At 40.8% G+C, this 13,134-nt stretch overlaps 1 long non-coding RNA gene across 1 annotated transcript in view; it reads right to left on the bottom strand.

Moving 5' to 3' along the window:
• The window catches only part of LOC148970541 (uncharacterized), a 75,880-nt gene that overhangs the window by 38,987 nt on the left and 23,759 nt on the right, over nt 1-13,134 (bottom strand). The gene's annotated exons all lie outside the window — the stretch shown is intronic.

The raw sequence follows: 13,134 nt of genomic DNA, 5'->3' as shown, positions 1-13,134 counted from the left end.
TGCTAGTTATAGCAGAATTTGTCTGTGTTTGAGCAACAAGAATACCATCATATATTGTTCTTAAACTCAAATCATGCAGAGCAGGCCTACAGTCTTCCATTCTGCCTTATTGAGCGTGATTTCAAATATTCTCTGCATGCTACAGTGAAAAAGAAATGCACATAATTCTATTGAATGTGCACTTGCTGTGCATTTTAAACCTTAAAAGTATATATTTGGGGGGGAAACTGTATAAGATAATATAATATTACTAAAATAAATGTTCATATAGTTTTTCAACACACTTAAGTACACTTTTAAGTAAGTAAGTTCACTTTGAAATAATGTCTAATTAAATGTTTTGCTATAAAGCACATTTTAAATTATGTTTAATAATCTTTACTCCTGTTTTAAAGAAGTGCACTTATTTTGATGTTGACTAATATACTAAAGTACATGTATTGTGTTATTAGATAATACATTTAAAGTAAGTATATTTAAAATGCACTAAATTGCACTTTCATCATTACTGTGCAATTACAAATATATTTAAACACATGACATAAAAGTTTCATTAAAGATATAAAGATGTAGCCGAAGGGGGGCAAAAAGAACTCTAAAGTTCAAATAATTGCAGTTGATATAAATTTAAATTCAATTAAAATGCAATTAAGCGTCTGAAAACATTACATATGTGTATGATAAAGGGTACTTCTCCCTCACAAGGGTTTAGTTTGAAGCAGGAAAACAATTCTACAAATCCTTGTATTTTTTTCCCCTCTACATCATACTCAAATGAATAGTGTTGAAGCTAAGCTGTTAAAGCTATCTTTTGGCATTCTCAATAATCTCATCTATGTTTTTTTTGGCAAACACCAACAGTTCTTGAAGTATAACCTGAATTATGCTATCCATACGATACAAATGATTAGCTTAAAGGGATTAACTGCTAAAAGTAACCAGACAAACAACCTGGATCATGTGGATGGTTCAGTGCACAGCAAAAAAAAAGTTGCTGCCTTAAATTTAAGTACAATCAACTCGGATGCTGAAGTCATGTCAACTTATTTTGATGAGTTAAAGCAATGTAAGAACATGTTGTCATAACTTATTATATAATGTTTCACATGCAAATCTAGTATTGGAATATGAAGAATCTCATTTGGAAAACTATTACAGATTTTTGGCAATGTCCCTTTATAAGGCCGATGAACGCAATCTAATGCATTGTCAAATTTTTAAGGTAAAAATGAAGTGAGTAGCTGTTTATAACACATAGCAACAACTGTTTTCTGTACAGTACCAACAGATGTGCAAGGGTGTATCATAAGTTCATCCACTGACGTAGAGTTGGCACTCGAAAAAAAAGTATCTCCCTGTCTGCTTCCCGCTCAGAGATGAATGTATTGTCTGGAAAAGGCTACTAAGGGACTATGTGGGATCCCTCGTGTTCTTTCTTTTCCAATCCATGTTGGATCATAAAAATGAGCTCAAATAAAAGAGACAAAACTTGCACTCATAGTGCAATCAGTCATGCAAGGTGACCTGGAACGTCTAACAGACATTTCAGGCTAAAATCTCACGCTGGATCCCTGGGTCACGTCAAGAAGATATACAATGGGAAAAACAGATCTCCTTTATAGCTGGAGATGCACTATTAATGCCGATCACATGTAAAGCGAAGCAGCTGTCTTGCCTTTGGTGAGGAGCACGCGCTGAACGGCATCTGGAATCATGGGCATTGCGAATTAATGAAGGTCCTGACAGCAGTCTGTGAGAGACTGTCCCAACTGACCCTCTGTCCGTGCAAGAACATGTTTATGTTTTCAGATTACAGTTTAGACGGAGTGAGAGAAAAAGAGCATGGTAGAGAATATGTATGTGGGTCAGGTGGAGACTAAATGTCACCTTGATGATAGTAAAACCTGAAATTGCCAACATTGTGGAGACCGTTCAATGATCTTCTTGATAAAAAGGATTAAAAATGTCTCAATTAAGATCTAAAAATGCCAAACGGTTTATATGAGGCAGTTCTTTTTTTAGGAGAAAAATCTATTTTGCCACACTGCTGTTGCATTCATTGACGTGTCAAGTTGGTTATTGTTAAGTGAAACAAAAGCAAAACTATCATAGAGATATGTTAACACAATCAGCTGATTCATTGTCATAGCTAAAATCTTTTTTAAAATTGAACCAATTATGTAACCATTGAGATTGTTGTAGTTGTAATTGAGTGGTTGACTGATTGATTAGTTTATTTATGTTGTTCTATGGTCTTGACAGTATGTGTGCATCTATTTTATGTGAACATTGGTATTGTTTGTGTAATTGTTTTGTTAACTTTGTCTTGTCTGGGGGACTGCGGATGAAAAATAGCCTCTGGCTAAATCCGGTACAATACATGAAATGGTAATTTTATGTTAAAAATTGTGCATGGTCCCTGCATAAATAAATAAAGAAAAAAAAAAAAAAAGCAGTGTTGGGGTAACGTATTAGAAGTAACTCGACATACCTAATCAGATTACTTTTTTCCAAGTAACAAGTAATGCTTTACTTTAAATTTACAATAAAATGTTACTTTTTCGTTTGTTAAGTTCCCATTTATTGACTGACAGCTATAGAGAAATTGTAAGTGCAGATGCATTGTGTGCGCTGTGTGTAAACATGATGGTTATTCAAATAAGTACATGATGTCCTCAACATGAATAAAAACTGTGAAATGCAGACGCAGAATATTACACAAATCAATTTATAATCAATTTTATCTTGCAATTTATCTGAGAAAATGAGTTATGTGCACATGATACCACTTTTTGCATGCATATGCACTTTATGCCATGTAATATCCATACCCACGTACCCCACACCACTAATCCTACCCAAGGGGTTTACAGTGCGTATCATATGAACGTAAAATCTAATTGTCATGTATAAATTGCACGATAAACACAATGTGTGCTATAGAGATGCATTTCATGAGATCGGGTTGATTTAATCTCACTTTATTAACCAATATCTTTGCTTCTGACCTTTGATGATCCAATTGAACCAAACTAATAAGCCAAAATTTCTTTCTTCTCCTGCATCCTATTCTGCGATCCAGAATGGCAGCACAGCTGACAGGTTTGCTTGAGCTGCGCCCTCTACTGTTCAGCTGTGAATTTCTATTTCCCTTACCCTGAGGGTTATTCATTTCCCGGGTCTTAACATTTGGCAAAAATATAACTTTTGTGTTGTTAAAAACTAAAAAGCAAGCCCAGCTCTGGTGAGAAAAAGTAATGCAAACGTACTGTAACATTACTTTCCATAAAAAGTATTTACATAATTCAATATTACAACATTACTTTTAAAAAATAGCTTTCCCTAACACTGGTTCTTAGTTCATTAATCAGCTGATAATGTTATTCAATGTCAGATACGTTTTACCAACAGTATTGTTCAAAATTTCAATGAGGTGCGAAAGCAGGAGGAGAGGATGAGGTGTATAAAGGCCATTTCCTAGGCCAAGCAGCGAGAGTGGATGAGATGGGAGAGTGTGGAACAACGCAGGATGGGCAGGCAAGAACTTTTGCAAGAGTAGGATCAGTTTCCTTATTAGGTCAACATACAGTATGATGTTCTTCCATCACCACAGAACCTAAACCTCTGCGTAGGAGAGGATCCCTCTTGTCCTTTGTGTTCATAACCAGCTACATTAAGGCACATTCTGACAGGATGTAAGGTGGCTCTTACCCAAGGTCGGTTTACTTGGCACCATGACCAGGTACTGCGATGTTTGGCTTTAGCATTGGAAGGCAAGCGTAGTGTGACCAATAAGTTGCCGTCTGTTCTAGCAAAACATTCAACACATTCTCATCCCAAAAAGTCATATAACTGACGTCTTGGGACGTATTTTGACCATACGTCAATATCCGTCTTTTTAGGGCCCCCCTAAACGTCGGTAGATGGCGATCCCGGGCCGTCATACAACTGACGCTTTACCTTTAACGTCAGTTAGGTGACGGGTTAGGTTTAGGGTTAGGTTTAGGTCTGGGGTAGAGTTAGGATCCTATAACCTCATCTACCGACGTTTAAGGGGGCCCTAAAAAGACGAATATTAACGTATGGTCAAAAGACGTCCCAAAACGTCAGTTATATGACTTTTTGGGATGAGACTGCCTTGAAACATTACACGCAGAAGACAATATTCCTCCGCCCAGGCGAGCAACCACCAAGAAAAGGTCAGTCACTGCTGCTGGTCGCCACGTGCATAGCGCCCCCTATGTCATGTGCAATCAATGTCAATGTGCAAGGTGTTAACACCAATTCTCGCCCAGGACAACTGGAAGCTGCTAGGGACTGGAAGATGCTGGCTGATCTTGATCAACGGCTTATTTTTCCACCTGAGATTGCCACCACTAACCTTCGACCAGATATTGCGACCAGCACGCATTGTTCAACTGATAGAATTAACAGTGCCATGGGAGGATGCGGTAGATGAGGCATATGAGAGGAAGAAACTGCGGTATGCTCATCTAGCCACTGAAGCAGAACAGCGAGGAAGTAGCGTCCAGGTTTATCCAGTGGAAGTGGGTTGTCAAGGATTTGTGGCACACTCTACAACCCGGTTCCTCAGAGACGTCGGATTTAGTGGCTCAGAGTTGCGTCGCACAGTAAAGAACTTATCTGAAGCAGCAGAAAGGAGCAGCAACTGGCTATGGTTGAGACAGAAATATTCTGGCTGTCTGTTTGTGTATAGGTTGCATAGTAATTACAGTCATTACGTTCCTGTGTATATTGCGTGAATGACGGGTGGTGTTTGGGCAGATATTGTGTTTTGTGGAAGGTGTTATGCCATAAGCAAACACTGCCACTGAAACTGCTTTAAAGCAACAGTGGGGCACGACAGCCTTAGTCAAACAGGTTGGTGCGTATGGTTGGGTTGCGGAGAGATTGTGAGATTGTGGTTAGGTCACATGTGAACGACGAGGAAGGAGCAACCTCAGCAGTAGGAGGGATGTAGAGGTCAGTAAGCTGGGCTGAGTTGAGTGGGGGACGGAGGGGGGTGACTCTAGGACGCTGTTGAGCTCTCTTGAGGTGTCGTGGGCTAGTCGACACTGAGGACGGAAGGTGCCCACTTGAAGACCCTAGACATGTCCCCTACTCGGCTCAATCCAGACGGTTGTCGTGTTGGTCCACTAGGGAGACCACACTGTAGTTGCAGCCGTCGTGTGTGATGACACGGCAAGTACACTGCAGCCATTAACGCTGGACAGAAGGCGAGTCACACCACCATATGGAAAGAAGCGTAAATGGATGGAGAAGCATAGTTTACTGTAAAGCTAGGTCTTAGTTTGTGCTTATCTTGGCGAAAGTCAAGTACAAATCAGCATGAAGTTCTAACATCTACTCTCGTGTAATGGAAATCTTAAAGGGATAGTTCACCCAAAAACGAAAATGAAGTAATTAATTACTCACCCCCACACTGTTCCAACCCCGTAAGACCTTCATTCATCTTCAGAACATATATGATATAAAAATATCAAATGAAGATATTTTTGATCAAATTTGAGAGGTGGATCACTACTACAATGGCTGCCTAAGGGATTGAAACTAACCCTTTAATGTTTAAAGTCTCTTACGATCACCAAAGCTTTTAATCAAAAATTAAGTAAAAACAGTAATATTGTGAAATATTTAAAATTTAATTTATTCCTGTGGTCAAGGCTAAATTTCCATTACTCCAGTCTTCAGTGTCACATGATCCTTTAGAAATAATTCTGATATACTTATTTGATGCTCAAGAAACATTTCTGATTATTATCGATGTTGAAAACAGTTGAGCTGATTCATTTTCTTTGAACAGGAGTGTGATAAAATTACACTTAAAAAGTATCTAACATTAATGAAATAATAACGAGTTAACATAACTTGATAAGGTTTTGTTATTGTTTAATTTAACAGACAGTTATATGTTAATTTAATATTAATGTATAAAAGGGTATTATTTAATAAATGTGAAACAGAAAGTAAACTGAACAAGCCCATGCTGTAAAGAAAAGCTGAACTCGGGGGGACACATGCACTAAACAGCTTCTTAAGTACTACTTACAGTGTCACAGTCATTTCAACTGATTAAAACATTAAAAGCCCAAGTGCAGCTGAGATGTAACTGGTAACGTGTCGTGCAAAGATCAGAAACACACTGGGTGGTTGGACTGAAAAGACTGTTGCAGCTGCACAGACTGATGAGAGAGACACTGTCGAAGTCTCAGTGTCACGCTCAACAATAGCAGGTATTAGATAACATAAAGGCTGCCAAAAACACATGTGCCACTCTAACTTTCTTTTTCTGTGAATATTGTGAGAACAGAACTATATCATGCCAAGACTTGTCTTTGAAATGAGAAAATTATCTGATAGGCATTCCTTGAATTGCCTCAAGCCTAGATAACTAACAAGTTTGTTACACTCGTATACTGGTTTGGTTGCATATTGGTTACAAAATAATGGTCATGTACTTGGTACTGTACATACTGCTTAAAAAAACAAAATTAAACATCACTTTTAGAGAATTACAGACCTGTCTCTCTCCTACCATTCATTGGGAAAACACTTGAATGAGTACTTGGTCATGGTGCCATAATTATCCTATAGTTTTCCTTCATCTTCATCATCATCATCATCATCATCATCAACATCATCAGACACTCTAAATGCTTCTACTGCACAACAGTTTGATGAATAACGACAAGCTACAATAACAATTACATAATTCTTTAACTTTTCTTCAATATGATTAAAGCATGACTGACTTTTTCATCATTAAAATTTAATCTGCCAAAAGTGCCACTTCCTCAGATGTCAGCAGAAACAAGTGCTTTTAAAAGAGAATCATAAAGGAAAGAGGTTTGTCGCTACTCAAAAACAGTGTTGTTGATCAGAGTTTGAAGTCTATAATTGTAAATAGTGTAAGTGTGCCATCTTGTGCTCAGAAGTATGTATGCAGTCTGTAAATGTTGGATGACAGGTCAATCTCATAACAGCATGGCTGTATTGCTCCCAGCAATTAAAAAGAAAAATATGACATTTTTCAGAAAGAAAATGTTGCACTTTTCAGGACCATTTTTTTTTTCAAAAACTTGAAATGTTTGAGTAAACTAAACCATATATTTAACTTATGATTTTAATGTAACCTGAATGTGAACATTTTAATTCATATATAGTTAGCCAACTATAACAAGCAAATTCAATAAATGCTAATCACCAGCAGGGTTGCAGCTCATACAAACGCTGAGCAGGACCAGAACATATTGAACATATCACACCATCCTCAAGTCTTTACATTGGCTCCCATTTACATTTAGGATTGATTTTAAAGAATCATTACTGATATATAAATCATTCAATGGGCTAGGTGTCACAATACACCCACAGGAAACAGGGAAAGTAGATCTAAAAGCAGTATGTCTTTTATTTAGGATAATCTAAAATCATAGTCATCCAGGCAGGGGTCAAAATCCAATTAACGGGATAGCTCACTTTGAAATTAAGGGCATCCAATATGTAGGTGTCTGTTTCCACAGTATTTTCAATTCTGTCTTCCATTGTGATTTCCTGTATATCTAAATACGTTTAGATCTTCACAGTGAAAGGTAAAACTTACGAAATCTCTGTGTAAACAAGGAGTGACGTACATGCACAAGTGATCACTTCCGGCGCATGCGCAGACCGAAGCGCTCGTGCTTTCAGATCAGTTGGACGTGGTCTTGGTTACAAGAGGTAAAAACGAAATAAATACTGTTCATTTCTCACACACACCGCTCGTTTAGTGTCTTAGGCCATCAATGTGTACTTACATTTACGAGTCATTAAATCATGTTTAATTTGGACTTCTCTGTGCATGCTCTTTGAGGTGGGCCTCATAAATCTCCATTATATGACTGATAGACAACAACGGTTTGACCGAAAAATATCAAAATTGAAAATACTGCGGAAACAAAGACAACTACATAGTGGATGCTGTCGCGCTGTGTTTTTGTCTCCCGTGAGCCTGTCTCATTTCCTCCTCCTCCATGGCGTCTTATCTGCGTGCCGCTCTGCATTGATAGCCGCACGTGACTGTGCGCGCCTTGACACACTCGTGATCAGGTGAATTGAATTGGGGTAATCAGAAGCTCGCACTCAGTTCAATGAGCGGGAGCATATATACACAATGCAGTCATTTGGCTGTAATACAATGGACTGAGAGGACGGCAGAAACATTACGTATCCACTGTCAGGAATGAGACTTTTGATTGTGACGGGCTATCGGTAAGCTCATTTGGACTGTTGTTTGGATCTTTATCAGTTTAGGTGCAAAAAATGTATTTAATAAGCTAAGTGTGTTACAGTTTTTCTCCATTGGTTTGGCTCATTTCTTGAAACAGACATTACATTCTCAAAACAACATGGACAAACCTCCAAACTACTTGGCAATTGTTCACAACCGAATTGAATTTCTCATTCAGTTCATCAAATTGCAAATGCCTAAATACATGTCTCACAGGTAGCCTACATTTAGCACAATTTCCAAGTGAATAGATCTTGTTGATCTAAACTGATTGTTCATTCTCAGTCCATTCTCAACCATTCTCAATGGTTGTTCACTCCAAAACGTGTCAGTGTCATTTCATTGTATAAAGTCATCACATGCACAATAGTCTGTGCAATTGTCAAAATTAGTCAAGAACATAATACCATGAATACCATATGAATCCCTTGGAACAATTGATACATTTATTACAGCAATTGACAGAACTTGACTAACAAAGGAGGAGTTTCACACATCCCAGATGACCAATCAAACCACATGTTTGGGCAAAGAGCTGCAATTACTGTGGTGCCTCCCATGTAAATCTGCCTACTGTAATATCTATCTAATCTATCTAATATTGTGGGTTTTACTGTAACATTTCAGTAAGTCTAGTCATTGATGATCAATGAAGGACTGGGCAGGTGACTGAGAGGTGGACATGAGGGATATTTCAATGGTCCTCTGCCATAGTGACAAAACTTCTAAACATTTTGGCTTGCAGTGCTTACACAATGCCAAAGGGACTAAGCATTTTGGGGGCACTGACTGGTTAAATGAGAAGGAAATTTAGTTTTGACACATGAGTGAACTGTTTTGGGAGAGGTATGCACTTTTGCAGGTGAACCATGGTGTTGTGCCGAACCATCCACGTTATTTTGGCAAAAGCACCAAGAGTGTTGAGAACGTCCGGTCTGTTTCGAGAAATGAGCCAAAGCAATTGAGAAGGATCTTTGCCATTTTGGTGGCACTGACTCTTTATATGAGAAATGAATTTAGTTTTGAAGCATGAGTGAACTGTTTTGGGAGTGATATGAGCTTTTGCAAGTGAGCTATAGTGTTGTGCTGAACCATAAGACTGTTTTGCCAAATGATCTTAGAGTTTTGAGAATGTAATATCAAGAAATGAGCCAAACCAATGGAGAAAAACTGTAATGTGGGTGTGAGTTAAGAGTTGTCATTGTATAAAACCAAATGCTTGGATGTATATGGTTAAAAAGTGTGGGCTTTTTACCTTTATATTTGTAAGTAAATACTTCAAATGACTTGTTAATGCTTAAAATACAGATCAGTAAATACTGTTCAAATATAATTGTTTGTGGGACATTATACATCTAAATATATTTACCTGGTTGAAATACTTACCTTGACTTGTGTTTACTGCAACTGTGAATAATACCCGTTTACTCAAAATGCTTTATTTTTCGTATTTAAAGGTTTTTCACCTGTTACTCATGTTACTTGAACTGGTCAAAATAAATGTATCTGAGTGAAATCCGAAGTCTGGTCCTTGTTAAGTGTGGACACCTCACAGCTAGAAGAAAACACTTAACAGTGAAAAACCTGCCTGGCCTGAAGGAAACCGGCCGTGACCAGTGAAGACTCCACAAAAGCCCACCGCAAAGAGGGAGAAGACTCCACATGGGGGCCTGGAGGAAATCAACTACCTGCCGTCCACCTGTCAGTCCAACAGCCAAAAAAAGGCAACATGGCCGAGTCCAAGTCACTCGAAGAGCTGAAATTGGAGCGAACTACAGTAAAAAGACTTTTTTCCCGACTCACCAACCACATAAAGAGGACCCATATGGAGATGTCTGTAGAGGAGCTACAAGATAACTTCAAAAGACTCACAGCAGAGGGCGCCAAAGTGCTGGATGTAAATGAGGAGGTTGAGGCTGCTTACATTGAACAGGGCAGAGGAACCGAGTTAAGTGACCAGCAGAGAGCCGACCTCGAGAAGACAGAGAAAGAGTGTGAGCAGAGGTTAAAAGAAGTAAAGCACCTAGTCCAGGAGACACTATGGGCCTCATTTGGTGAGAGAGAACTGACCCTTGCTCTAAAAGCTGCAGAGGCAGAGTCCGAGAACGTCTTCTCCGCTCAGCCTAACACACCCCTGGAGACATATGACTTTATGCTCCACCATTTAGAGAGCCTGGTGCACAAAGCCAAAGAAGCGCAGTAGACCTGGAACCGCTGGGCTCCCCTAGCCGAGAAACAAGACTCCACTCGTTGGCTGACGGAGCTCGAAATCCAACTTCCTAAGCTGGTGTCGAGGAAAGCCGCCCTGATCGGAGCAGCAAGAATTAAAGAGGACACCAATAAGGTACCTGTCACAGCCCTCAGCGCAGCCCCTGTTGCAGCCATAAAGCTCAAAGCCACAGCTTTACCAAAGTTTACTGGCAGCCAGCGTGAGTACTACAGATGGAGAAAAGAATGGGAGGCTCTGCAGAAGCAAGGCGAACCAACCGGGTCCAAAGAGGTGAAGAAATTTCAACTACTTGATAGCCTCGACGAAAGAGTGGCCAAGGATATACGGCTCTCTACTTACACCTCAGCAGACGAGATCTTCAGAGTCCTAGAGAACCGCTACAGAAACCAAGTCACCATCGCCATTGAGATTGTCGAAGAGCTCGGGTAATCACCTGAGAAGAATCACAGAGCTCATCCAAGCAGCGTAAAAAGCCCTCTATGATTTGACTGAACTGAATAATGCAGCAGCCATAAAAAACCCACTAGTGTTAAAAACCATTGAGAGTAAATTGCCAGAGTCTCTGAAGAAAGACTGGCTTACCCACGCTACTGACCTGAACAATGCTGTAACCCACTGGAACCTCTTTGACAAGTTACTGGCATACCTCCAATCCCAAGAGTCCATCTACGAGCAGTTAGAACAGCTGGGAGACATCGACCCTGCCAAGGAGAAGACCAGGTATCAAACAAAGCATACTCGAACACGGACGGTTAAATCCAGCAGTGAAATAGCAGGCTGCATCATCTGCGGAGATCCAAAACACAAGAGAAAACTATATCTGCAGGAGGTTTAGGACCATTAAAAAGCTCCAAGAAAAGACGGACGCAGTGCAACAGCTCGGAGCCTGCAAAAGGTGCCTCGAAATCCACAACGAACCCTGCAGAAAAACTACTTATCTGTGTGGGAATCCAGAGTGCAGAAACCAACACCACTACCTCCTTTGTTCCTTGCCCAGACACCAGTCCCAAAGACCCAAGTTCTGTCCGGCGAGAGCTGAGGGGAAAAGACACACCGAGGCCCAGGAAGAGTGTCTCTAAAAACTTTCAACTGAGCTAGCACAGCAGTGTCGCAATGCTTTCTGCAACATCATATCTCAAGCATATAACTCCACTGCAGCAAAGAGAGGCCTTCTGGAGGAGACTGGTCTGCACGAGTACCTGGTAATCCTGATGCTCCTTGACGTCACTGCCAATGACGGGCAAACAATCGGAACACTTATTGACCTTGCATCTGACACGAATTACATAACCCATAAAGCTGCAAGCAAGCTAAACCTCCGCAGTGAAGATGTCGCACTAGTCGTCCATGGCGTCGGAGGGATGAAAGTGTCTGTTGCAACCAAGCGCTACCTCCTCAAAATCCGTGTCAGCACTCCGAGAGGAACTCTGAAGTCTCACCAGCTGATCTGCTATGGACTTGACAAGATTGCAGAAGTGCACAGACATGTTCCATCTGACAAGTTGCAGAAGATCTTCCCTGATGTTCCCCTCAAGGACCTCATCATACCCAGAGAAATCCAGCTTCTGATCAGCCACAAAGAAGATGGTGCCCCAAAAAGTCAGTTCAGTTGGTGACCTGGTGCTCTGGGATGGTCCACTCGGCAAGACACGCTGCCGAGCGTCACACTGAAGGCCCATTCGTCCAAGACTCACTTCGCTAGATCAATGAGAACTTCAGCAGTCAAGTATCGAGAATTCACTACAGACTCAACTTCCTGCCAGTATCCCGACCAACCCGAGATCCAGTCTAGCACAGCCACCAGCAGCAGAGACTTTCTGAAGTGGTGGAGGTGGGAAAACATCAGAGCCGCCTGCCAGCCGAGATGTGGATGATGTCGCTGTGGAAACTGCCAGCCAGGGGGTAAGGAAATGACGATTGCAGAAGAAAGGGAGATGGAGATCATAAGAAATGGCTTGACCTACATGACTGGAGATGTACACAGCACTGAACCACACTGGAATGCTAAGTATCCTTGGGCAGAAGATCCAGCAACCCTGCCAAACAACAGGAGAGCAGTTAAGGCAACATTCCTCAGAACTGAGAAGCAGCTGTCAATAAAACCTGAGTGGAAGTCCGTGAGATGGTGAACCGCAGAGCCGCAGTGAAGCTGTCCAAAGACGTCCTGCAGAGTTGGACCGGGCCAGTATGGTACATAAGTCATCTCATTGCACCAAACCCACACTCAGTCTCCACCCCAGTCAGACTAGTGTGGAACAGCAGCCAAAAGTGCAGAGGTCTCAGTCTGAACGACATCCTCATCAAAGGTATTGATGTCCTGAACCCGATCAGAGCTGTCCTACTAAGGTTTCGAACTGGTGTCTACGCTGCCCTGGGTGATATTCGAAAAATGTACAACTCTGTCTGGCTGGAAGAGTCCACCTGCATAGATTCCTGAGGCGTGACAGTGAAGATGCTGAAATACAAGATTTTGCCATTACAAGAGTCAACAACGGAGATAAACCTGCCAGTTGCATGGCCCAAGTCGCCATGCGAGAGACTGCAAACTTGCCTTCATTTAGTCACTTCAAGGAAGAGAGACGCGTGCTGGTAGAAGATGTCTACGTCAATGACA

The sequence above is a fragment of the Pimephales promelas genome, chromosome 20 (genome assembly GCF_988280905.1).
Source record: "Pimephales promelas chromosome 20, fPimPro1.hap1.1, whole genome shotgun sequence".
Taxonomy (NCBI): Eukaryota; Metazoa; Chordata; class Actinopteri; order Cypriniformes; family Leuciscidae; genus Pimephales; species Pimephales promelas.
Note: the sequence above shows the minus strand (reverse complement) of the source record. Positions and strands in the feature narration are given on the sequence as shown.